At 47.8% G+C, this 25,803-nt stretch overlaps 1 protein-coding gene across 3 annotated transcripts in view; it reads left to right on the top strand.

Annotated features, from left to right (window-relative positions):
- klhl29 (kelch like family member 29) overlaps nucleotides 1-25,803 on the top strand; it is a 216,111-nt gene that overhangs the window by 5,523 nt on the left and 184,785 nt on the right. For 2 of the 3 annotated variants that reach the window (XM_076044721.1, XM_076044722.1), the window contains exon 2: nucleotides 7,570-7,638. The exons of the other annotated variant lie outside the window; for it this stretch is intronic. The gene's annotated coding sequence lies outside the window, so the exon portion shown is untranslated. The remainder of the gene's footprint in view (nucleotides 1-7,569; nucleotides 7,639-25,803) is intronic. 3 annotated transcript variants of the gene reach the window in all.

Raw genomic sequence — 25,803 nt, 5'->3', positions numbered from 1 at the left:
CTTGTTGTCAGGGGGTCAAAGGTCAGACTGGGCAGACTGTGTGTATAAAGCTTAGAAAAGGCAACAGGGACCCAGACGGCCACTAGTGGTCTGCAGCATAGTGTGTGTGTGTGTGTGTGTGTGTGTGTGTGTGTGTGTGTGTGTGTGTGTGTGTGTGTGTGTGTGTGTGTGTGTGTGTGTGTGTGTGTGTGTGTGAGAGACACTCAACAGCCACTTTATTAGGTACCAGCAAGGCGTACCTATTAAAGTGGCCTCTCAGTGTTTTTTTTATTATCATTATTTTTTGAGAGCTTGCGCTCTTTTCCAGCCATTTCCTATTGATGCGTCCCTCGGCTGAACCTCCACTGATGCCACGCTAGCGCTGAAAACATCCCCCCCCCCTCCCCTCCCCCACATCCCCTTGCTTCATAGGTTCATGTGGTTGGTATTGGTTTGTACTGTACGTACATATCAGATTGCTCTCGAATCCGAGGCTCAGCGGCGAGGCCGAAAACAAAAACGGGATCGGCGCTTTCTACGAGCGACGGTGTGAAAATAATTTGAAGCCGCGAAATTTTTTTTTCCCCATTCATTTTTTTTTTTATTTTTATTATTTTTTTTACAAATTTTAATTAACAGTCATCAGCAATAGCTGGCTGGCGTTGGGAGCGAAAACACCCACCAGCGGAAGGTGTGAAAGCGCTTCCCGCGGACAGTAAAGGATTTTATTTTTGAGGCCGACTCTGCCGTGTAAAAATCCTGTCTCTTTTTGTTCATTTGAACGGTGCAAATTCCTTTCCCCCCCCCATGCTGCCCCCCCCCATCCCCTACCTCCCCAAACGCCTGTTTGTTTATATTTACGACAATGTTTATTCATGTCCTCCGCTGATTTATTTATCTATTTATTTATTTTTAATATAATTTATTGCCTGATGCAGCCGCTCTCCTCCGCGCATTGCGGTTATTGTCTCCCGGAGACAGTAAACCCTCCCTGCAGCCCCTTAATGTCTCCGCAGCCCCTGAATATTTAGCCGCTGCCGCCGCCACCGCCGCCGCTGTGCTGCTAATGTGCGCCGAGCAGAATCCTGCGATTCGCCCAACCGGTCGCCCGCCGCTGCTGCCGCCGCCGCCACCACGGAGCTCTTCAGAGTTCAGTGAGCTATGAAAGGCAAGTCTCTTCAGTCGCCGCCCTCCTGAGCGCTCGCTCGCTCGCTCGCTGGCTCGCTGGAAGCCCCCGCTGGTGCGGCTATGCTATCGTGTTTCAGTCGTTTCGCCCCGTTTGCAGGCCCGACTGCATCGGCCGAGGTTAAAGCTGCCGTAAAAGCTGGAGTTTTTTTTTTGTTTGTTTGTTTGTTTCCGTCCGTGATGCTCGCCGTTGAGGTCACAATGGGGGAAACTCAGACGCTTAAACTGTTTTATAAAGCCTGTTGATAAAGATGTTTGAATTTTTGCCGTTGAGCAACGCAACATTTTGGGTGTCGCTTTGCAACAAAAAAGCTTGTCGCTCTTGTGCCTGTTTGCACAACATCTGACCTCCCACAAAAACCATTATCCGAAAAAAAAAAGAGTGTCGTTGGCTCTCTGTTTTCAGCCTCCAGCTAAAACTCCATATATGCGAATGGCTTCCTGCCAAAACTGATGTTTCGAGACTTTAACAGGGACAAAAAAACCTAGGCATTCTCCATAGGTGGAATAACCGCCTGCCGAGGAGAGAGGCACCAATGCCCTTTGTGATGTCACAAAGAAAGTTCACTGACACGCTACAGACATATGTCATTGTTTGAAATCTACAACGAGTCTTTGCTGTACAGTTATCAAGGCAACAAAGCACTCAAAGAATCCACGAGGGAATTGAAAAAAAAAAAAAAAAAAAAAAAAAAAATATATATATATATATATATATATATATGTAGATACCCACACAAGAACTAGAGCAAAGTGCAGGTGCAACAAGAGTGCAAGTACGCTTCACAGTATCAATTGTGACGGTCCTGATTGGTCGCACACGTCTTCAAGGTTGAAGCCTTCAGAGATGCTGTGCTCCGCAGACTTGACTTGCAACTGGCAGCTGTTTGAATTCCTGTTGCCTTTCTTTGGTCTCCAATCAGTCCGCCCGCTCTGACCTTTGACCCCTTTCTGACATCAACGAGGCATTCTCCTCTGCACGGATAATATTCCCTCTCTTTGGAGCCGTCCTCTGTAAACCCTAGAGAAGATCCCAGTGGATCAGCAGCCATTGGACATTGCACCTAATAAAGTGGCCAGTGAGTGTTTTTTTTTTTGTTTTTTTCACTGTTACTCCTCAGCCGTGCCGCCAACACCAAACCAAGCAGCGGGTCCTCCGGCCATAATTACCACACATAAATGAAATTTTTAATCAACTCTTCACAAAAACACCGACTCCTGGTGGATCTCTTCCCTCTGAAGAGACGACGGCCGCCAGCCACCCGCCAGCCAGACGCTCTTTGTTTTCATCACCTCCGATGAGTAAACGTGCGCTGGATTTTCGAGACTGCGAGGCGTCACGTCGGGATTCCCCGCAGTCGGCTGGGCGGCGGCGGCGGCTCCGTGGGGGCCCGGTTAAGCTCGTTAGCCCCGTCTGAAGACTCCCTAGGTTGGCTTCATGGATATAGAATCTAAAACCCCCCCCCCAAAAAAAAATCCTGTCATGAAGCTCATTAGCGAGACAAGTACTGGCTGCTCATGCAGGCTGATGTCAGGCGCTGCTATCTAGAAGGGTAGTTTTGTTACTGGACAGCCAGAGCTCCCAAGGCGTCTCATTTATGAACTTAAGTCCTTTTAATAACGCAAAATAACACTTTTTTCCTCCCACTGTCTATAAATGATATCGAACTGTGGAAACAGTCAGCGTACGGATCAGAGTCGCAATCTCTTCTCTCACTGGACACGCAGGAAAAAGGACTCATGAGTTGAAAATGTTGGGCTGCTGCTGTGTTAGCATCAGTTGGGGTGGGGGGCTTCGGTTAGCTTGGCGCATTTTTTTTTTTTTTTTTTTTTTTTTTAACTCTGTTGAGCAGGATTGGTAAAACTGGCTCATTGAAATAGACAAAGAGATTGAAGAAGGAGAAGGTTAGCGAGGTTAGCTTAGCTATTCCCAACTAAATTTAGTTTCTTTTTGTCTCTGTATCTTCTTTTCTTGGTTTTTACCGGCAGTACCTAATTGCTAACTGTTGTTTGGTCACACAAACACCGACGTGTCTGGAAACTGATTGTGTGCGCGTGTGATTGATTCCCAACCTGCTACTCCTTCAAAACTAGTCTTTTTTTTTAAGTGTCCACATTTCCACAGCGTCCAAACCAAAATTCTGGCCGCGTCCGCTCTCCGAGAACGGTTTTTCCCAGCGCCAAGGAACAAATTATGCAAATGATCAGAAAACATTTGATTTCGAGCCGGCTCTCCAACTCGTCCCTTTCTCACCGTGCGCAGAACGACACATCAGTGACGGCTTCTGTTCGCCCTGCTCGCCGTCTCCTGCCTTCACTCTTATTTTTAGAACTCTGCCTGTTCTTCGCATTGCAGCTTCAGGGCCTGATTTGATGGCGAGCGCCGGGCGCGTTTTTTTTTTTTAGGGGAAAAAAACCAAAAAAAACACGTGCTCACGCTCGTGAGATGTGACGTGTGCGGTGAATAAATCCCCATTAACGAACCTGTTAGCCTGCGCCGCATTCTAACGCGTAGCGGATGAGCTCCCCAGACTTGCTAGACTTTTGGCTGCATCCCAGCCAGCTAATGCTGTGCTGCATGCTTTAATTTGTGCTGGCACCATATATATATTTATTTTTTCTATTTTTTTCTCAGTGCAGGCCAGTGACCGGGGTCATTTATTGTATTTTGTAATTAGCAGATGACATCTGGCAGCGCATAATCTTCTGAAAACAGGCTTTTATTTGCTGACTGCAAAGGTGTTCACCTGCTGTTCAGAAGTGTGCGCGTGTATGAGAAGTAAAACAAAATAAAATAAATAAATAACTTGTGTGTGTCGTCGACTCGCCCTGATATCAAAGCGGGCCTCTCGGTGGCCGGTGTCGATAAAGACTCGGATGCACAAAGCGCCGCCTTTTTCCAGCGTCTCCTCGCGTCGCCGACTTGTTGGCCCGGCTTAAAAGGGGGCGCCGCCGTCCGTGGCCAAGCAAATTAACGAGCGTTAAGTCAAAATAGCCCCGGCTTGGACGCACATGAAGGGTGATAACACTTGGCGGCTCTGCCTGCATGTCTCCAACTGCCCTCCTGCGTCTTCAAAGAGCTGCAGATTTAAACCCCCCCCCCCCCCGAGAACGGTGGCGCTAACAAGAGCTAAAGGTGCGCGGGTAGCTTTCGTCACCACCTGTTGGTCACCGTTAAAACATTCATTTATTTAGATAGTTATTTATTCCAGGTCATTTCTTTATCTCCTTCCAGGACCGATGTTTTTTTTTAATTTTCTGGCCGTTAGCGAGTGTCCGCTAGCTCCCGGCAGACGCCGCTTCACTTCCGGTTGTCGGAGGAAATGTTTTTTTCATTTGAAGCCCGACGCCTCGAGGCAACCCAGCCAATAGCCGGCGTTCGGTGGTCTGGCCGGCACAATTAGCCGGTAAAAAACAACCGGACACTCTTTTCTGCTTACCCTTCTGGCCGGCGGTATTGAATCTCCCCCTGGTAACGGAAAACCGGACCTCTTTGAAAAAAATAGAATAAAATCTACCTCTCAGTCTGTGGGAGGCGATGCGATGGCAGCTGAGGTTGATTATTAATGGGCGGGTCTCCCTATCTCTCAGGCCCTAATTGGTCTCCGCTGATTGCTAAGCTCTCTGATTAAGAAATTCCATTAAAATGGATGTATCATGCTTCCAAGTGCTTTTCACAGCCGGCTAGCTCCTTCAATCAATTGATAATTACCCAGATGATGTATTGCAAGGTCTCTTTTATTTATTTATTTGTTTAATATTTCCCTCTTTTTTTTTGTATTTGTGTAATGTCGGTCTTGAGGCGACTTTTTTAGTTTTTCCGCTGATTGCCTTGGAAATGTGACTCACGTCTTGTGCGGCTGCTATCGTGACCGCCTCCCTCCTTTTCTCCCGACGTGATTGGTCGGCTGCTCGCGTTTAGTCGCCGGGCGAAAAAGCTCAGAAAATCAACCGCCGTGCAGGGAAATAAAAGACTCTTGATGGAGATTGCGTGTTTGAAAGAGAAAAGTGAAAGGAATACAGTTTGCTGACGCTGAACGTGTGAATTCATCGCTCCACGTGATCCCCAACATCTGTTTGACGAGCTGAGCAACAACTGGGCCTTTAATGCTGCAAAGCGCGCACGCAAAATTAAATGATCTATTCTTGCTAATTCATTCCGACTGTGTTCTTTTTCCTTCAGTTTTAGGCATTATGCATCACATATTAGCCAATGTTTGTCCTCCGCATTATCTACTCCGCTTACATTTTCTCATTAATGTCATTTGAGTTTTTTTGTTTTTTTTCAAGACCCAAATTGAGCGTTTGTGTCATTATGGATGTGCAAGTTAACTGGAGGGAGAGGAAACGCAATATGAATCTATAGGGAGCCAATGAGGTAGCTAATGATTTTTGCTTTGTGCCGAGTTAATGGAAAACATCTTTAATTTCATGGCAAAGTAAATTACCCCCCCCCCCCGGCAGGGTTTCCTCTCATTTTCGTCTGAAAAAGTACATTTGAATGAATTTCTTTCGTTCAGTTTTTTTTTTTTCTCACACCAGAGTCAAAATATTTTTTCCTCTGTTTTCGCACTAATCTAAGAGTCGATCACTGCGGTGCGCTGAGACTATTTTGCTATTTGTTTTTTTTTTAAGGTTTGCAATTTTTCTTTCGCCAGACAATTTTTGACATTTCAACCACGAGACGACGAGCTGCGGCTTTTCCCCCCCTCGCCCGCTCGCGCTCGACCCCGGCAGCCGTTTCCCCATTCTTGCAACCATCATCAAAATATATTTTCTGACTTTTTCTTCAGGGAACAAAGAAACGAGCCCTCATTCGTCCTTGTTTTCTATGTTCGAGTAGAGAAAAAAATGCAGTCAAATTCGTTTTTGTTTTTTTCCCCCCTTTCCTGCAGACCACAAAATGCGATTTGATTTATCGGGAGCCGAGTCAGCAAAATGTGATAAACGAGCCGCGGTAACGTTCACATTTTTGCGTTTCCTCCTCCTCCTCTGCGGCTCCGCCGGCCGACTTGTCAATTCCTTCCTGCTAAAGTGAGATTTCTGCTTTTTATTATTCCAGATTTATTTTCGGAGCGCCTGTTCTGGTGGAAGCGGCTGGTGGATTTTATTTATTTATTTATTTTTTTTGCTTTTGTTCTCCTCGAATCAACCTCAGTGGCTTGCAGTTCGGTGGGGGAAAAAATGTTTCTAGGAGGACTTTCAACAGTTGGTGGATGTCGTACGTTCGCGTCTGTGAATTTTCGCATACGAGGACTCGCAACGAAAAATAAATTGCAGCAGTGACACGGTTGCTGTACAGCCGTCGGCCTCACACAGCGGTGTTTCGCTCTGTGGATTTTCAGGGTTGAGCCTCAATCCCGGGTTTAGGAATAATATTTGTACGTTGCAATAAAGAGAGAGAAAAAAAAAATACCGGGACGTCGTCGTCGTCAGTCATTTTCCGGGAGGAAAACGATTTTCAGACACAAAAGTCTGAAAATCGTAATTTTAACTTATAAAGGATTTCTGCTGCGTTCTGCTTATTATTTTTTTTTTTAGCTTTCTTTTCTTTCCACTTTTCTTTCCACTCTTGCTTGTGCCCCCCCACGCCCCCCTCCCAGAAAACCAGAATGCCCTTGTCGTCTCTTATTCTTAACAGGAGCAGAGACTCCTTTAACAGGGACACACACACACACACACACACACACACACACAGAGCGAGAGACGCGGTGACTTCCAAAGGCTGCCACCGCCGAGTCGTCAGCTGACGTCTGTGGTTTTTTTTCCCCCTTCTTCTTCTTTTAACCAACACCAGCGCCGTTGTCGCCGCTGACAATGAGGGTCTTTGAAGTGTTTCTCTCCTCGTGCCAGAACAAAAAAAAAAAAAAAAAAAACCCACCAACCAACTCTCCTCCTCCTCCTCCTCCTCCTCCTCCTGTGTCGCCGTCCTGCAGCCTGCAGCTCGGCCCGGGGAGTGAACGTGGTAATTTTCGTTTTTTATTAATCTGCGTCTCATCCTCCCCAGCTGGAGCCATATGCTTCAGCTCTGACCTTATCCGCCGCTAAATTAGTGCAACGACCCTTTATTTTCCCACCGGACACATGGAGAGTAACACACAGTTCCTCTGGGCGGAGTCATTAGTCTCGTCTCCGGAGTTGCTCACTCCAGCGGCTTTCTCCTGCAGTCGGCCTTAAAGACGCAGCCGCTCCTCTTTATCGTCCATTTTTTTCCCCCTCTTCTTTCCAAACAGATGGCATCAGGGAGGATATTGGAGGCAGATTTATGAACCTTTTTCTCATTTTTGCTTTTTCGGGGGCCCAAAAAAAAGAAGAAAAAAAAAAAAAGATGAAATAATAGTAAAAAAAAAAAAAAAAAAATGGGAAAAAAAGAAAATACTCACCCGCCCGTTATTGTCTCCGCAGGTGCAGCCGGCGCGACTCAAAAGATCTCATTTATCTGTGATGAGCATCCCCGTCCGCTGGAGACCAAAGGTACGGTGAGATATGAAAAGCTCATTATCTCGTGTGTCCCGGTAATCATTTTATTATGCAACAGACGAGCCACACACTGCGCTCGCCTGCTCGCGAGTGAGCGGCGTAATAAAATGTGTCCTCCATAATCTTCACTTTTTTCTTTTTTCTTTTTCTTTGTATTTTTTTCTTTCTTTTTTTTGCCCCCCCCCCTCCCTTAAAATGATGCCTTGTGACACTGTCATGCTGGTCTGAAATAATTAATCCTGGTCCCTTTTTTAAAAAAAAATATATATATATATATAGTTTTGAATTTGATATGACCTCATTTTATAATAAAAAATAAATCCCCAGATTTTTAAGTAGTGGAGCTCCCTAGCGGGGGTTCCGCTGCCTTTACGCTGGCCTGGTTTAGCAGCGAAGTTGATGGTCTGGAAATATTTGATGCACGGCGTCGTTAATTCGACTCGACTCCTCCGAGCCGCCGAGCTGTTTGTCTGTGTTTCGAGATTTCGCCGGTGATCCACCGGTGGACGGGATTACTCCTGGACGGCGGGAGCCCAGGAATGCGCTGAGGTTGTCCGAGGGGTCCGAGAGTTCTGGCTCAGCGTCCGTGAAATCAAATTGAATTAATGGGGCGACCCCGCTGCGACGACTGATTAGGACGGCGCTCTGCCTTTTGATCGCAGAGCGAGGCGGCCGGATGGACGTGTGCGTGTGTGCGTGTGTGCGTGTGTGTGTGTGTGTGCGTGTGTGTGTGTGTGTGTGTGTGTTCTTTGGATTGGCCACTCGCTGCGGCGCGCCAGGTGCTAAGTGATTTTTGCGTCTCTCAGATCTGTCGGACGCACCTCCAGCATTAAAAGCTCACGGCAACGCTTGCGGACTCGCTAGGCTGTCTGTCCCTTTTTTTTTTTTTTTGAAGCGGAACATTGGATTTTTAGCGCTAGCTTAGCCTAGACTAAGCCATAGGTTGTTGGGCTAGCGTGGCCTTCCTTGTGCGGTAGCTGTTACAAGCAAAGGCTTGTCAAGCTAGCCGCTCATAAGTGGTGCTAAAATATTTTAATTCTTAAGTGTTGTTTTGACTGATGAAATCGCGTGGCCTGAGTATCGGGATTGGACGAGGAATTAAAGTGACTTTTAAGAAGGACAGTTGCTGATTTAAAAAAAAAAAAGTCACTTTTCTATCATCTGATTTGATTGTTCCGACAGTGCTCAAACGCAAAGAAAAAATATTTTGGCTTTGAGTTTTGCAAAGATTTGGATGCTCCAGATTTTAGACCGCAATGACCAGATTAGACTGGAAAAACTGAGCGTCTTTATTGCTACGCGTCGGCAACATTTCCCGTGTACGTTTTTGTTTTTTGTCCAACTTCTTTTCATTGTGACGACACGGCAGGCAGTTTTGCCGCTGTGCAGATTTCCGCCGGCCGGTCTGTTTATTTTTTTTTTGTATTTTTAATTTTTTGCACAACATGTGTTTAAGTGAAGCGACGGGGCTCGCCAAAGCGCCATTGTTTGCTCACCGCAGGCTCGCCTCTTTGCCGCGTTCAATCGCAAATTGATGTGGCAAATCCGAATCTGCTCACGCCGTCTGATTTGATGAGAACCCGGCGAGCTCCAAACAAAGGCCGCTTACCGGCCTCCGCTGCTTCTCGGCTGGACCAGCAGCCTCTCGCCGTCGCGGCACGAAGCTGCGCAAAACAGAAATTTCTGCCGCTTCCCCCCCCCCCCCAAAAGAAAAAAACTTTGATTGAATCTTGGCAAACGAGTGTCGGATTTAAACTTTATTTTTTATGTTCTTCATGATGATTTTATCGCTTAATATTGCACCTGTTTCTGCGTGTTTAAGAGACGTGCCTCTGCCTACTGAGCTTTTAATCCAGACTTTTAACAGGGCTGATTGAACATCGGCTACACCATTTGCATACCTGATGTGGCTGGATGACAAAGTTGTGTTGAGTTGATTTTCTGTCGAGCGTGACTACAAACTTGTCCCACCAGCATTCAAAGTGTAATTTTTGACTTCTGGTTGATGGGAACAGGCACGGGCAAACTACCATACCGCGTACAGCCTGCTCAGCTTTTCAATCCGGCCTGCCGAATTTGAAGAAATTATCTCGACAGTCACACCCCTGGATTGGGACAAAGACTTTGGGCCGTTACATTCTGCTTTCTGTGAAATTTCACTGGAATCTCGAGGTGTTGCGGGGAGAAGAGTTGACTTCTTGACGCTCCTGCTCTGCAGCCGCCTTCCTCCCCTGTTGGTGTGAATCATCTCTGGGAGTATCTAATGGCCTGCGCTCGCCCGCCGGCCATAATGTGTCACCATCTGTCTCCGTGTAGCCATAATGTGCTCCCAGTGAGTGGTTTGCTGATGGTTGACTCTCCTCGCTCCAACGATCTTCCCTGCATTCAAAGCACCAAAACTTGCACAAAAGTTTAGCTAAGTGTGGCAACGTTTTTATTTGAATGTCTGAAAGCGAGAGAAGTCGTTTGGCTCGACGCAAACTGAAACGGATTTGATTTTCAGAAGCTACTTTAGTTTCTGTTCATTTCCACAAAGTTTCCACCGAAAACCCTTGAAAACTTTTCAAATGACTGTCTTTGCAAACATTCCTTCAGAATAAATATATATATATATATTTTGATTCTGGTCGTCCCGTCCCCACAAAGCCAAACATGGATTTTTTTTCTTTTGTTTTGTTTTTTTTCGTATGATCCCGACTTTGTTTGTAGCACACTTGCGCTGTTGCTATCTCGCCAAAACATCACAGCGAGGCTCGACAACAGGTACCTTCATCTTTTACGTGTTGCGAGGCAGTGGGTGTGGGGGGGGGGGGCACTAACAAACAGACAAACAGACAAACAACAACCACAACAAAAACCAGGATGATCAAACAAAGCCGATCTCTCCCGGAGCCTTTTCCTGTTTTTCCATTTTTTTCCCCGCCACAACACCCGGAGAAGCGATGGTCATCGTCGGCCTTGTTTACCCGCCGCTGCGCTGTTTGCGTCCCGAGGCCCAACCCCTTCCCCCCCATTCCCTCCCCCCGATCCCCCCCCCCCAACCCCTCAAAGGAGACGTCGGGCCGGAGCTGTCTGCCGAAATCATCCTCAAGGCCTCCGTCGGTAATGACGGATGACAAGCTTCTGCGAGGAGGAAGACACTCGTGCCAGCAGGCCGAGAGCCTCACCTGAGCCTGGAACCCAGGAGAGAGAGAAGAGAAGAAGAAGAAGAAGAAGAAGAAGAAGGAGAAGAAGAAGAGCCTTGGGGGGGGGGGGGGGGCTCTGCTGCACCTAATGAGGAAGAAAGCCACATCTCACCCGTTAAAGACTTCGCTAAATTACGACGTAGTGGCTCCTCGCGCTCGGCTAGAATACTAAGCGGTGCAGCAGCAGCTTGGTACGACTGCGCTGGACAAAAAAAACTAAAAAAAAAAACCTTAAAAATTAGCATTTTAGCGACTGACTGGAGGGGGAGGTCAGGGTGCAGCCACGTGTAATGGAGTGGCTGCCGGCTATTCACAGCGATTGCGACTCTCTCTCTCGCTCTCTTTTTTTTTTTTAATTAAACGGTCGATCTTTGTTTCGGAATAAATCTTTGTCACCTGGAATTAAAAGCGAGTAGCGACGTAGCCGAAGGCGCCATCGCCACTTCGAATTTCGTTTCTTTTCTTTTTTTTGAAAGAAAAACTTCAGGCGCTAAGAGTCTCATGTGATAGCTCCACAAGTGACGCTTTGCTTCCTCTTCTGTAACCTGTGCGGAGCTAAAAAAACGAGCTGGCTGACACGAGGATGAATCCCTGAAATGGACACGCCCACTCTTTTAAGCGTGGACGCTCGAGCGTCGATCCACACGAAAGTCACAAAGTGAAAAGCTAGATTTGAAGTTCAGCTCGTCTCCGAACGCTCACAAAAAACAGAAATACGGAAATACGGAAATATTAATATTAATGTGTTCACAAGACACAAAGACTTTTCACAAGGAAGTGAGCTACCGTCCTGCTGTTAGCTTATTAGCTTGCTTTCTATGCGCCGGTTGTGTAGAAAAAAAGCCGAAAAGAGTCGCATCTGTTGGCGCATACTGCTGCGTCGTGCCGGCTGCGACGGCTTGGGAGCTGCGGGAAAATACGTCCCTGTGTGGTTTTGCATTTTCGAGGATCCATTAGGCACGGTCCAAGAAGAAGAAGACGGCGGCGCGTAATTAAAGCCGCGCCTGTGCGAGCACGCACATGCACACACACAAACACACACACACACACGCCGCCTCCACCTGGCCTGTCGTCTCCGGCTTTTTTTAAAAATTTCTTTTCCAATCAAATAGTCCTTGTTTCGCGTTAATCGCACTGGCTCCGCCCTCCCCTCCACCTCCACCCCTCCACCTCCACCCCTCCCTGTAAAGACCAAAGGGAGCGTCCACCTGCTGACGGAGGGGAAAAAAAAAAAAACCCACTCCAGCCGACCAATCAGCTCGCTGCTTCAGGTGGAAGGTTACCGTGTGTTCCGCATGCGGGGAGAGAAGAAAAAGGCCTTGTGTCGCTAATGATGCGACCTTTGACCCCGCCGACGCCGCGGGCCGCATGTCTGATGTTCTCACGGCTGCGGAGAGAAAACAATGGGGTCAGCAGGAAGGGGGTGGGGCTTGTGGGGGGTAGGGGGTGGGGTTGGAAGCAAGGTCACCCCCCCCCTCACACACACACACACACCTCCATCCTCCTCCTTGATGTTAAAAATGGCCTTCCCTGCTTTTCTACTCTCTTTTTTTTCTTCTTCTTCCGCCAAGCTCCCCCCCCCCCTCCCACCGCCACCACCCACCCTTGAGCGGGATGTCTGGTGTGGGGGGGGTTAGGGGTGGTCCCCATTGTAACGACAATAGGCGGAACGCAAGATGCACGTGCGTAAACAAGGGGGGCCGGCGCGGCACAGCGGGCGCTCGCTGCTCTACCTGCCCCTGTTCCTGTCACATGATCGACAGCAAGTGTGTGTGTGTGTGTGTGTGTGCACGCGCACATGATTACAGTGATTAAGACGCCGGCCCCTCGGCCGGAGGAGCGTGGAAACACCGAGAGACAGACGCACAACACGCAGCAGGGGGTTGTGGCTGGTCGGGGGGGGGGGGGAGGGGTTGCTTCCAGCAGCGCCATTGAGACTAATGCGTGTGAATTGTGAATGGGACACGCCGCCACTTTCAACAAGTGTCATCCTATTTTTCCCTTTTTTTTTTTTGTGAAGCGCCTTCAGGGACAAAGAAGAACGAAGCTGAGTTCAATTTTTTTTTTTCTCAACGACGACGCAGAGACGAGTTGGAAGACTCACAGTTGAGCACAGGGACTGTGGATGGATTCACGAGCAGTCGTATCATTAGTCATAATTACTGTCATGCATTCAATTGAAAATTGAATGCATTGCAATGGTATTGTGAGGGTGTGATTAAAAAGTTTGTCAAAGTTCAGAGCAGGTGAACTGACGAAGACAGTTTCAAAGTACGACACCAAGTATGAAAAAAGTAAGACGAACCAAAAAAAAAATAGATATCAAGCAGCTTTGTTTTTTCATCCAAACCCCCCCCAGTTGTGGTCGATTGACGGATCCGTGAGCTGTGTCTCTTTTTTTCTTTTTTTCTGCATTGAAAATGAATCACATTTCTCAGTCAGATGTTACAAAAATCACAGAAACAATATTTTTTGGAAGCCCCCCCACCCACAAAAATGTTTTTAAAAAAAAAAAATAAAAGAACAAACCCAGACAGTGCTGCAAAACTAAAAATTCTAGCTAAAACTTGTTTATCGTTACAACTAAGCTGTTTGTTCAGGTACGTCATATTGAAAGCACATCAGCCAATGACAAGTACGTGTCGATAGCAGCCCTCCCATGTTTAAGTGTCTTCCTGAAACATGATTGGATAAGAATGACCAGAGGTGTAGTGAAGGTGTAGAATAGTTTGAAACATCCGTCCCTCTGTCTACTAGTCCATCCATCCATCCATCCATCCATCAGTCAAGCCGGAATCATCCATCCATCCTTCAGCCATCCATCATCCATCCATCCATCCATCCATCAGTCAAGCCGGAATCATCCGTCAATCCATCCATCCATCCATCCATCCATCCATCCATCAGTCAAGCCGGAATCCTTCATCCATCCATCCATCCATCCAGCTATCCATCCATCCCATCAGCTACGGCCTTGTCTTCTCCCCACCACCCATACTTCTCCTCCTCCTCTTCCTCCTCCTCCTCCTCCGACAGCCGTCGGCCGATGATCCTCAGTTCCAGTTTATTCGGGCGGCCAAACATCTCCTGCTGTCATGTCAGCCTTCTTATTTAAGGAGCGCCTCCACCTGAGCGTCGCCTGGCCGCCACCGGCGCCCTCTCATGCGAGCGATGCTGTATTGATTTTTGTACCGGGTGTCTGCGCGCCGGCTCGCTGAGAGGCAACATCGCCGCGACCTCCATACATCAGCGCTCAGCCGCCCGTCGCCCGTCGCCGATGATGCCGAGGTGTCCGCTTTCACTCCGATGTCTTGGCTGAGGGGCCGAGCTGCTGCTGCTGCTGCTGCTGCTGCTGCTGCTGCTCGGCCGCCGAGTTCAAGGTAATTTAATCCTCTCTCAACATTACAACGTATTCTGTTATGTTGCTTAAACTGCCTAAAGGCGGCCCACACGATACATTATTTAACATGCACGCTTCAGATTAAAGACCAGTTGTTTTTTTTTCTCGTCTCCGTGTGGCAGACGGAACTTTTAGAGGAAACATTTGGGAGTTTTTTTCCATCCCTCTTCCGTAGCTGCTTCCTGTCCAGTGAGGGTGACTTTGTGAGGTCGGTCGGTCGGTCGGTCGGTCGGTTGGTGCCGCTGTCAGATGGACTTGAAAAGAAGTCATTTCCACGGCCCGATGTGAGCGCTCCTTTATGAACCCTGAGCTCTGAAAGGAACCGAATGTTCCCTGACTGAAATTAATTTTTCCCCCCGTCCCCCTTATCAAAGAATTCCGAAGCAGTCAAAAGCTGCACGCCAGAAATGTACTCTCCATTGATTGCATCTGCATATATATATATGAGTATATGTATGTATGTGTGTAGGTATATATGTATGTGTGTATATATGTGTGTATATATATATGAATATAAAAAATATATACTGTATATGTGTGAGTATGTGTATATATATATATATATATATATATGTATAGTATATATATGCATATATATATATATATATATATATATATATATATATGTATACAGTATATATACATACATTTTTTCCCTTTACATGCCTTCCTGATGTTGATACGAGCCTTAACGGCCGTCTGCTGAGTGCATTTGGTGTTTTATGACATTTTCCACGGTGGAGCCGCACTGTGACTGAGGTCGCAGTGAACCCTGAGTCCATGTGTCTGGGGCGAGTTTTGGACGAGGGCACCAAAACCGAACGGCATTCTCACCGTAGAAATGAACTTCTCCCTATTCTTGCTTTTTCTCCCCACTCAGTCCTTTCACCCGCTGATACTTTTGTAGAATTTCATTTGTTTGTTGTCGTCGTAAAAATGACGTTGCTGAGAAGATGAGGGGTCGCTGCCTGCGAGCAGAGATTACTGTTTTCTTTTCCTAGTTGCGCATCAACGCTCGAGTGCACTTGAATGTTGAGCAGGAAAAAGAAAATATCGGTTCTTCATTTTTTTTCACTTTCGCCTCTCACGTTTTCCCCTCCTGGCTATCTCTGAGCCGCCAGCTGCGCATCTGCCGCTCACACGAGGCTTTTTTTTTTTTTTTTAAAAGAACTTTTTAAACGACCCTCGTGTGCAATTTTTACGGGCCGGTCACATGTGTAGTGCACATGTCGGGGCGTTCTATAGGGCAGCCTCTGTAAATTCCTGCGCTGTATGATTTCCTCCTCTTTGAAGGCGAGAAGTGGTTTGTCGGCTGGGCCGAGCGGTGCTGCTTTGTCCGATTGATTTCTCCAAAAAAGAAAAAAAAAAAAAAAAAAAACGAAGCGGAGATTCGTGTCGGATGTGCGAGCTGAGGGAAACTCAAAAGGAGCTGAAGAAGAACGAGCTCTTCCCTTCTTCTCTCTCCGTGTGTGCGTGTGCACGCTGACCTTCCGCAGAAAATAAAGCCGACGTGAACACGAGCTCTTGGGGTTTTTTCTTTCTTTTTCGTGTCTTTTTTTTTTTGCAGTTTGCGCAACTTTTGACGAGGCCGCCCACGGAGGCTGCTTAAAAACACGCGCTGGGCGGCAACACGCTGATGCTGCTGTCAATCAGGCTGCGACCTGCTGCTTCCTCCTCGCCGCTTTTTCTCTTCTTTCTCCCCCGCACTTCGCTCCGCTTGGCCGTCTGCTCTCCGTGGTTGGAAACCCCACCAGCCGGGATGAATGAGGCCCGAGCAGACGGAGCCGTGCTGATCGGCGGTCGGCTCGACACGGAGGGGAGGGATGCACACTGTGCAGTTTTAAAAAAAAAAAAAAGAAAATTCTCTCCCCTCCGACTTTTTCCACGGCTGAGCGAGCCCGCCGATGTAAGCGGCGCCGTCACCTTTAATTGCTGCAAATGTGATTTGGATGTGAGGGGTTTTTTTGTGGCGGGGGGTGGAGGGGGCCGTATCACGATATGGGCCATGAGATTTCCCATAATCACCCCGTTTTTTTTTATGTAGTGTTTTCAGAAGCACTTTTTCCCCCCCGTTGTCGAGCTTCGTGTGCTGTTGGGCAGCTTTGTCCACGTTCCACGACTGGGGGGGCGGGATCAACCCTAAAGCGGCCGCATTCCAACTCTTACTCGAGAGATAAATCGTTTGCCAGAGGTCGCAGTTAATGCGCCGCTGCCGTGGCTGCACTGTTGAGCTGAAAACCTAGCGGACGTGTGGAGAGAAGGGCCTTTTTGCTCTCTGCCGCTTGTCAATAAAGCTTCTTCTGAAAGCTTGAACAAATGAACTTCGAATGTGAATATTGAAAATAGCTAAACGCAGTTTTAGTGCATTTGGAAAAACAGTAATGGAATGATAACGGACGATTTTGACACTAGCCTGCTAAACGCTAACTGGGATTTGCTGTACGCCATAATAACCACATCACCTGACATATTGGTGATTGCTAATATACCTTCTATATCCTGGCTTGCTTGAAGGACGTGTAGTGTTCAACTATGACCCCTAGTGGCGATATTTTTTTTTTTTTGCGTAATCACCGATGACTCGAAGGATTTCGGATGAGCTTAGCCTGTCTGGCTGATCCAGAGCTAAGCTAGCTAGCATCTTTTCCTCTTGATATAGACACTTCTGTTCTTACTGTAAATGTTGACAACTGGTTAAAATCTCTTTGAATGTATTTTTCATTCCGATGTCGCCTCGGTGTTCCCACTAACAAACCGAGCCGAGAATAATGCGGCTTCTCAGCCGGCGTTGGCACGTTTGTTTAACTTCCGTGTTTAACGTTGTTTGGTACAAGGAATTTTTTTTTTAGAATCGCTCCAATAAAAGGAGCCGCTCGCTCGCTCACTCACTCAGTCACTCACTCACCATTCTTCCGGCACTAGGCATTGTGAAGCATATTAAGCACTGCACTCGGCGGTGAGATTATGCAGGGAAATATCTGATGGAGATAGGAAGCAGAAGGAGGGAGTGGAGGTAGAGAGGAGGGGAGGGGAGAGGAGGGAGGGAAATGAACCAACAAATTAGAATCTGCGGATACGCTCAACGCGCGACTCGCGCTCCACAATTTGCTTTAAAGAATTTCTTTGGCGGCGGAAGTCGGATTCCGCGTCTCCATTTTTATCGCGTGAGACGGAGGAAGAGAGGGAGGAAAGTTTGGATTCCCTCGCTTCACCCCCCCAAATATTATCATTTTTCTCATCCCCGTGGCAAAAAACATGGAGGAACTTTTTCACAGTCAGAAATTCCACTTCGCTCTCGTCTCCGGGGAATTATGTTTTTTTTCTCTCTCTCTCTCTCTCTCTCTCTCTCTCTCTCCTCCGTTTCCTCGCGCCGCAAGTGATTTCAAGCACATCCCCAACCAGGAGCCAACAGGGTCACAAACCTGTGAACCTCACCCCCCTCACATCCTTACACCTCCCAGCCCCCACCTCCTCACATTCCTACCTCACTATAAAAAAGCCTCATGCGGTTTCTATTTCATATCTTGCAGCAAGAGCGGCTGAAAAGGGGGTCCTGTTGTTGTGGGTTATGGGGGGCGGGGGGGGCAAAGAAAAAAGAAATAAAAATCAATAGTCATTACAAGTTGAGTTGGAGGAGAGACAGCGGGTGGGAGGGAGGTGTCTGACTGTCTGTCTGACTGACTGACTGGTTGGAGGCGGCCCCGTCAGTCTGACCCTGGCTGACGGCTGTCAGCTCCCTTAATTGCTTTGCTAATATCGTCCCCACTTAGTCTGGATGTGGGTCAGCGAGGCCCCGCCGCTGGAGCTGACTGGAGGCCTTCTTCCTCCTCTTCCTCCTCCCCCTTCTCCTCCTCCTCCCTGCCCTCTCTTCCCTTTCTTCGACTCCTTGCGGTTTGAAAAAACAACCAAATAAACAAAACGAGAGAATCTGCGGCTGCTGTTCTGGTTCGGATGAATCCGTTTTTCTTTCTTTTCTCGCTCTCTCGCCGGCTGTTAGATAATCGCTGGTGCTCCGCGCTCTATTCCGAGGAGTGGAAATAGGTTTTGCCGGAATTAACCTTTATATTTCCCTCAGGTGATGCGCGAGACGCTTTTTCTTTCCTCGCTCGAACCCGTCTTCTCCTGCTCTTTGCACCAGGGCAGATCTTTGGTAACGAGCGGGAGGCTTTAAAAAAAAAAAAAAAAAAGAGGGAAGAATTGCCCATTTGTGTGTGTGTGTGTGTTTAAAAGATAATTACGACAATCAAATAATTTATTTATTTTGTTTCTCCTCCACTGGATGCCACTTTGGCGCGTTAGAGAATATTTTTCAGCTCACAGCCGGGATTAGGCCTCTCCTCTGTAGACGAACGCTGCTAAAATTGTGTTTGGAGAACGAAGGAGGCAGAAAAAAACCCTCCGCTAATTAAAGAGCAGGAGAGGAGCCGAGCAATTGTAGCCGGTTGATGTTTAAATAGCGTCGGCGGAAGAATGTGTCGGCATGAAATGGAGCGGAGACGTGCGTCGGTACGTATATAGACATCTTGGTTATCTGAGAGTCAATAGTTTTGTGTGAAAATGGAGCAAACATCCGCAGTGGCGCCCCCCGCAGGGAGCAGCCGGAAGGACTTTGTGCCTGAACTTTTCTCTGGGTTTTGTGTTTTTTTGTTTTCAGCCTCACATCAGAGCCGGTATGAGAAAGGATGTGAGCTCCAGCGAGGCGTTGGGAGACACTGGGGTGGTCTGAACAGGACCATGGAAAAATGTTTTCAGGGTGACGTCGAACCCGCAGGGCAGGTTCCGTCAACACGCCAGTTTAATTGTTGCAATTAATTATGCGATTGACGCTACAAACATGACTAATAAACACATCTGTGTTTATCGTAATAATTTACCAGTATCATTTGTTATTTTTATCATCATTATTTTTTCCCTGGCTGTGCGCTTTCTTACCACTAGGTGCTGCTAAACCTTCCACACTGGGCCTTTATAGAGAAAACGGCAACAAAATAAGTAATTTGACTTTATGTGAAAGTTTCATAACTTGATCAGGAGCAGATTTGTAAAGCCTGCAACGAAAACAACAACAACCAAACCTCACCTCAGTCACTTGCAGTTATTTTATTTCGGGGCTGAATGGGCTTTTGCAGCAGCGAACATTTTCTCAGGTTAAAAAGCCCAATTTTCTTTTACTTTTTTTTTTTTCTTTTTCATTTTTGTAACGCAGCGTCTGCCAGGGTTGTGTTTCAGAGCGTCGGCATGGCGGAGCCGCTGCAGGCTGGATATTACCAGCATGTCGGCAATGAAGCGCAGCTCCAGCTGATTTCCACCCGAAGGCGGGGAGGAAAAAAAAAAAAAGTAAAATCCCCAAATTCTGTCATTTCGCCTCGACGGTCATGCTTCCTGGCGTTTGTCGTCCGGAGACGAGTTGCATTTCTATAAAAGGAGCGACTCTCACTGCGCAGGTCCAGGCCAGCGCCTTTATTTATTCATGTACTACTGACTGTAGTAATACTGCAGCGGGTCACTCTCGGTGGCTGTCTGAAGTAGACGGAGGACGGAGCCGGGACCTGGAAATGAATCATCCCACAGCGGCGGCGGGAAGCAGCGATTGGTCGCAGCTCCGCCGTTGTTTACATCCACGTCGGGGGCTTACGGGTGGCGAGTGAGACGAGCGAGGACGAGGGACGGGAGTCTCGTAATTGTGTCAGCCGGCGGGGGTTTCGCCGGTCGGGTCGCCCTCCTCTCTACTCTCCCCCCCCCCCCCCCCCCCCCTCCCCCCTTCCTTGGTTTAATGGAGCGTGCGGGGGCCGAGTACCGCTGCGAAGGGGCCGCCATGGAACAATCAGCCCCGGAGGTGGAGCAGCCGGGGAACGCATTAGAGGACGGACAGGTCCTCGTCGGTGTCACAATCACACTTTCATATGCTAGCTATAGTTTTTTCTCTCTCGCTTTCCCCCCCGTTTTTTTAATTTTTATTATTATTATTATTATTATTATTATTATTATTATTATTATTTTAATAAAAAGCTTTTATGTAAGAGGCTACAGCGGGTTCTCTGCTGGGACAGATGTAAACCCCCCCCCCTCCTCTGTTGCTGTGTGACTGGAGGATGTAACTGACCTCGACGACCACGGTTCAGTGTACTTCCTGGTTTGGCAGCAGAATCTCTCCCTCAGTTCTCCAAGCGCCGGGGACTTTTGAGGACGAGTTGCCTTCTCGCAAAAAAATTAAAATTAAGATAAAAAAAATGCCTGCTAGCAGCTGGTGGTTTTCAAATAGACGGACGACGATGATTCGAGATTGATGTCACAACTTGATGCCCTTTTGTATGAGCAGCTTAGGGGCCGCCACGCTTCCTGTTGCTCTTTTAAAATTGAGATGGATCCCCTTCCTGTCCTGCGCAGGTAGTTCAGGCTGCGCTTGCCTCAATAAATTCAACCGTTGAATGAGAAACATTGATTGTTATAACTGTTATACTTTTTTTTTTATTAATTTATTTTTTATAGCTAATAAGCAAAATAGGGAAATAATATCTTGTTCTTGCTCTACCAAATACCAAAATCTTGACCCGAGAGCTGTTAAGCAGCTGTCTGGCTGCGCACACACGTGTTTTCCTTCCACTGTCTGGTCGGAGGCTCTTCTCCGCGGCTAAAGGCCTCGAAGGTGCAGCTGTCACCCAAACTGCTCTTTTCTTTTCTTTTCTTTTTTTTTTGGGAGCTGGATCTTGGAAGGTGATTAGAAGCAGACCCTCTGGGTTCCACTGCAGCAGCAACATCGTCCAGGCTCTTGGCACTAATGAGCCTTCGACTCTTGAAACTTGACGCCGGAATGTTTTTCTTTGTGCGGAATCCCAAATAGTTTCCCTCAAACCCCACGGCTTCTAATTATTTATTTGTTTATTTATTTATAAAGATATTCTTTCTGCTGATCCTGAGCGGGATGATTCTAATCCGTCTTCATGTCATGTCACACCAAAAAAGATGCTAACGCTGGTTCAACCCTGTGTCCCCGTGCAGGGATAAAATCCAAGTGCGAATACGAGCAGTCAGCCACTCAAGTCTTGATTGAATTTTTTTCTCCCTTTTTTTTAGCACTTACTTTACACCCGGTAGATGAAGGAACGCGAAAGGTTTCCATGATCCCCCGAGTTCCCCTCAAGTGCCACTACAATCATGATAATGAGCGAAACGTCTCCATTATTCAGCGGACGGCCTTGAATTTGCGGCGAAGACGTTCAAACCCCCTCCCCCCCTTTTTTTTTCTTTTTTTTTTTTTTAATAACTCTGTTGAGCCATTAACTTCTCCACATTTCCGTCGGACAGATTTTTCCGTTTATGGCCAAATACCTGCAGAGACGTCGCAGACAACGGTGACGGTCCCCATCAGCCTCAGACGCACTTTGTGTTAAGTGCTGATTAGCATGTCCCCGACTCAGGTCCCTGCAAGGAGAATGGCACATTAAGTTAATATTGGTGTGATGAGGATGTGGACGGGCATGATTGCAGCCACTTTGTATCACCTGCGTTGAAAAAGTCTCTGAATTGCGGTGCCGGGAAATAAAAAAGGAAATTTGTGGAATTATAATTTTTTTTTTTGCAAGAGTAATATTTATTTTTGCCCTGGTCTTTTGGTTCCCTGAGATGTTTCTGTCCGCGTTTATAGTTGCCACGGCGAGACGGCCTTTCATCTCTCCTCGTGACAAAACATCCATATTTAAGAGCTGACGCAGCCTGCAAGAGGAATCCATGGGCAGGATGTCTTTCTCAGAAGTGGCAATCAGCGCTTGGCCGTCGTCCGTCCATTAACATCGAAAATACTTTTACATTTTTTTGTCTTAAACTTTAGGTTTTGGGATGTTGGTTCAAAGGCCCATTTGCTGACAGGATGGTACGATATAGAGACAATAAGACAGACTGTTATTGTCCCGATGGGGGGGAAAGTTGTTTGACAAGACAATTGTTGTTGATTCGGTTGCGGTTCGATACAAAAAGGAAACGATTTCACCGAACCCAATGAGGAGAACTTCTTGGGCTCCAAGCGATGCGTTGCACTGATTGTACCGTCTCCAACCAAAAGTCAGCAGCTGGTCCGTGAGGACTTGAAGAGTTTAAAGCGTCGCAAAAGCAAAGAAAAACTCTCTCGGCCAGGATTTCACCCACGATATCTGACCCGAGATCTCTGGAATCTCCTCAGACGGCCAACAGACACAGTGTTCTGGTGTGTTCTGGTGGGATTAGTGTGTGTATATATATTTATATATATTCTGAACCTGGTTGTTTAAGACTCTGGTTTAGAAGATTGCGGCCCTGTGTGTGTCCGGCTCTCAGACTCTGACTATCTCTGGAGCACCATCTGCCGCTCGCCGACTGACTGACTGTGACTGGCTGGCTGTTCCGCCCGGTGTGCGCCCCCACCCTTGCCCTCCTGCACCCCCCCCCTTAAGAGCCACTCAGGTGTGTATAAAACAATCTGATAGGAGGACGTCGACACGAGGAAACTCGCAAAGGCTGAATTTGCGAGTCAGATTTCCGCCTCCGGCAACCCGGCGTGGCGGTAAATAGATTTTCAAGATGAGCCGGTTGAGTGGCGTCCTCTTTGCTATGCGGGGCCGCAGCCTGGCGGCGGTGGCGGTGAGATGGTGGGGGGGAGGGGTAAGAGAGGGTAGAGGGGCAACCACGCAGGGGAGATGATGACAGGGCTATATTAGGATGATCTTTCTGTTGCTTTTCAAATGGCTTTGCTTATTTCTCGGAGAGCCGGCGGCTCTGCTGCGCTTTGCTTTGCGGGTGGCAGGTACTCACCTGCAGTCGACTCCCAGCTATCACATCTGACATCGGCTATTGACTCCCGTCGGTCGGCTGGCGACTGCAATCAAAGCGCCGTATTTCTCTTTTGCGGCCCAGGAAAAGCGAAATGCTGCTCGCGAATGTTTTCCCTGCCCCTTCGATTGTCGCGGTGAAACTCCCGAGAAAAAGCTCAAGGATGAAATGTGATATGAATTGACTTTCAATAATAATAATGATGATACCAAGTGAAAAAAAAAAAAAAAAAGAGAACCACACACACACAAAAGGGAAATCGACATGAGCCGTTAGCCTTCATGCTCTCTGGGCGTCTTGTCGCGAGAGAATAAAGGAGTGTAGAAGCAACGTCATGGTCACAGGAGCGGTTTCACACTTCAAATCAGATAGGAAAGAGAAATTACCCCCCTGCCAACAAGACCTGCGTTTCTACTGCTGCAGCTGGAGACGCCATGGTTGGCTAGTTGCTGTTAACGGCTTATAAAAGCATTGAAAAGACTGTCCATAAAGATGTAAATAGCTTATCTTTCCTTCCTTTCTTGCTTTACAAATTGTTTATTTTACTTATTTTTTTGATTCTTTTCAATTCACATATTTTTTTCTCAATTGTGCTACATGCTGCTGTAATTTTGTAAATCTACCCCAACGTGGGATAAATAGACATTCTAATTCTAAAAGGCCGTTTTCAGATCGTTGCTTTGTTTTAAAACCGAGCAGAACAGTTTGCCATGATTACTCATCTGATAAGAAAAACAAAACAAAAAAACAAAACAACTCCAGAAAACAGCAAGTGTCCAAAAACGCCACTTTACGACGACTGTGATTGAAGTGGCTGCTGTCTGTCTTCCGTGATGATCTCACCCTCCGCCGGCAAACACTCAGCTCGACATTTGGCAAAATAAGCCGTGTAGATGACAGAGAAGATACCATCCTTCTCTCTCTGTCTCTCTCTCTCTCTCTCTCTCTCTCTCTGTCTGTCTCTGTCTCTCTCTCTCTCTCTGTCTCTCTCTCTCTCTCTCTCTCTCTCTGTCTGTCTCTGTCTCTCTCTCTCTCTCTCTCTCTCTCTGTCTGTCTCTGTCTCTCTCTCTCTCTCTGTCTGTCTCTGTCTCTCTCTGTCTCTCTCTCTCTCTCTCTCTCTCTCTCTCTGTCTCTCTCTCCCTTCTTTGCTTTTTCTTTTTTGCAGACTGACCGACGAGAAAGACGAAACGCCCCCCCCCCCTTCTTGCTCACATCCGTTCTGTTTTTCCCCCTCCAACGTTCTTCACAAATCCTGCCAGCCGACGGCGGGATCCGTAGAGAGCGAGCGAGAGAGAAAGAGTGAGAAACTAAACGCCAGGAACTGTTACATAATTAATTACCGCCGTCACATTATAGCTTATAGCCTTGATAAGGCGGCAGCAGCAGTCTGCAGACGCCCTCCTCCACCGCCGCCGCCGCCGCCGCCGCCGCTGCTCCCTTGCTCGGAGCCGAAGCGGCGCTTTAGCTTCCCCACGGTTGCGATTCGATATGAGATTCACTCGACAATTTCCAGTTTATTACTGCTGTGTCCAGGTATTCCCTGATAAGATTAACCAATCTCTATGAATCATTGCTGGAGAGCCTTTCACAGGCGTCGGTCGGTCGGTCGGTCAGCAGCCAAGCACTCTTGTCCGCACGCACTTGTTCAACATCAAGGGGTTTATGGCCCCCTGGTGATATGGGCAATGCCCCCCCGCCCCCCTCCCCCCACTCCCAAACCCCCAACGCCCCCCCTAAAAAAAACAACCCTTCTTCCTTCTCTCTCTCGTTGTGTCTTTTTAATGAAGTCCGGCTTTTAATTATTTCATGATCTGGTCTCAGACCCTGTTTTAACCTTTCATGAAGCAGCCCCGACATCAGGGAGCCGTGATTCCGCAGTCGTTCTTTCTCCTGCCGCCGCCGCCGCCGCTGCTTTTTCTTCTTCTTCTGGGCTTGGGAGGCGTCGCAGCTCTTTCAGAGGGCGACATTTGCTTCACAATAGCACTTGTGGTAATTGCAGGTGTTGACTTTGACGGATGGCCGGCCGGCCGGGGCAGGCCCGCCCACCCCCTCGCTGCTTGCTAGCTTGCGCGGCGTTGACACCGGCAGGAAGAAAGAAAAAAAAAAGCAGATGAATTATGTATGTGGCGCCATGGAAACAAACTAATCAATATAATATGTCCACCTTTCACTATTGAGCAACGGCCGAGCAGCGCTCGGGCAAATAAAGCAGACGTCGCTAATGGTGTTAGCGCTGCAGCCGGTCCCCTCAGCAAACAGCGGCGCCGGGGCCGTGAGGAGGCGGAGTCTGTTCATCTGCTGTAATCCACTGCCAGGTCGGCCGACGGCGAGGTATCAAATATGCGTCGGTGTTTTACAAGGTGTCGGCCTTGTTGTCTCCGTCGGCCGCTCCTCCTGGCTTTGCGCGGCTAATCCCGGTGGGGGCTTTTGAGACGGGCGTTTTTATGCGAAGCCGGCGTGGGCTGTCGAGGCTGTGATACGGATAAACTGCCCTCGATCGATGCGCTGCCACGCTCGACCTTTTCCCCCTTGAAAAAGGTCGGAGCCGGCCTCCGAGTCTCTCGGCTCTTCATTGTTTAGCGAGCGGCAGCGTGATGGCTACACGTGTCCGTTAGAGCGGCCGTCACGCCGCCGCTACTTCCTGTCTGTTTGGTTTTATGTTTTGTTTTGTTTTGGGGTTTTTTTTTTAGGGTGGAAATTGTGGTCGCACGGCTTGCTCTGTGAGTTATGCTTGCTAGTTAACAGTTCACTTCAGTTTCGGTTGATTTTACA

This window comes from Nelusetta ayraudi, unplaced genomic scaffold (assembly GCF_046127955.1).
Source record: "Nelusetta ayraudi isolate G7.1 ecotype Tasmania unplaced genomic scaffold, CSIRO-AGI_Nayr_v1 ptg000082l, whole genome shotgun sequence".
Taxonomy (NCBI): domain Eukaryota; kingdom Metazoa; phylum Chordata; class Actinopteri; order Tetraodontiformes; family Monacanthidae; genus Nelusetta; species Nelusetta ayraudi.
The sequence above is the reverse complement of the archived record's forward strand: the minus strand, read 5'-3'. Positions and strand labels throughout refer to the sequence as shown.